Source organism: Penaeus japonicus, unplaced genomic scaffold, assembly GCF_977035675.1.
Source record: "Penaeus japonicus unplaced genomic scaffold, GWHDUDI00000001_assembly GWHDUDI00000023, whole genome shotgun sequence".
Lineage (NCBI taxonomy): Eukaryota > Metazoa > Arthropoda > Malacostraca > Decapoda > Penaeidae > Penaeus > Penaeus japonicus.
Window position 1 is genome coordinate 6,822,187 of NW_028234425.1, and position 1,734 is coordinate 6,823,920.

A 1,734-nucleotide genomic window follows, 5' to 3' on the forward strand; every position below is an offset into this window, starting at 1 on the left:
ATCTCATTGCATGCAGATGTGTGTGTCATCGTGCATATATACTTGGTCCATCGGTTGATTGATATCGATGGCCGTAGGTTCCCTAAATTTTATCTTGGGCGCCGTATCATGCACACTTAGCCATGGCCGCGACCTCACTGGCATAGATATGAATATCTGTGTATATGTATATATATATATATATATATATATATATATATATATATATATATGTGTGTGTGTGTGTGTGTGTGTGTGTGTGTGTGTGTGTGTGTGTGTGTGTGTGTGTGTGTGTGTGTGTGTGTGTGCATGTATTTATGTATGTATGTATGTATGTATGTATGTATGTATGTATGTTTGTATGTATGTATGTATGTATGTATGTATGTATGTATGTATGTATGCATGTATGTATATATGTATATATGTATATGTATGTAATCCCTAAGTATAGGATATAGCTATATAAACCTCTTATTTCACGAAATAACAGTGTACCTAAGAAACTATAAAGAAACAAGAAAAATGAATAAATAACGGCTTGGCGACGGTGTAGCTGAACCAAAACCCGCCTGTTACAACGTTAACCACACGCCCTGCGATAAGAAAGTGTTCATTTTAATCCATACCTTTCTACAGTAATGAATTGCGACCCTATGTGAGTTACGTATCCATCTACAGTAATGAACAATCGTAAGCACAGCTGTCTGTACTAATGGGCAGATGTAGACAATGATGAACAATTGAACACTGGACCATAAACATGAACAACCGGAATCCATAGACGAACAATTGCCAATGTGAACAATAAAAGGGTTAAACATATAGATGAACACACTAAACAGCTCCCCCCCCCACCCCACCCCCACCCCGCTAAAGATGAACACGGATGAACTGATAAACAACAGCTTGACATAAATAAACACCTGACTTCACATATACCTGAGCTGCGACCTACATAGGTGGGTCTAGAGAAAACTACAAGAAAGAAGGGAAAGAACAGAGAGAGAGAGATGAGAAGATTAGCACCTGTTGCTCTAATTTTGAATATTTCCTCTCCCCCCCTCCTCCCTACTCTCTCCTTATCCCCTTTCTTCTTTAGCTTTATCTTTATTTCTCTTTCTCCTTTCCCCCTTTTCCATTTTCTTTTTCTTTTCCTCTCTCTCTTCCTCTTGCCTCTTTTTCCCCCTTCCTCTTCCTGTTTAGCTTCCAGTTTTATGGGTTTTTTTTTCATTTCACATTACTTACTGACGAATGGCTCATGGAGTATATTACAATAATAATGATAATAATTATAATGATAATAATAATAATAATAATAATAATAATAATAATAACAATAATAATAATAATAATAATAATAATGAGGAGGAGGATAATAATAATAATAATAAAAACAATAATAATTACTATTATGATAATAATAATAGTAATGATAATGATGATGATACTACCACTACTACTACTAATAATAATAATAATAATGATAATAATAATAATAATAATGATAATAATAATGATAATGATAATAATAATGATAATAATAATAATAATGATAATAATAATATCAATAGTGATAATAATAATAATAATATCAATAGTGATAATAATAACAATAACAATAATAATAATAATAATAATAATAATAATAATAATAATAATAATAATAATAATAATAATAATAATAATAATAATAACGGCGGATTTTGGTCTCCTATTTGTAATTACTGCTACTACAATGAGAGTATAGATGTT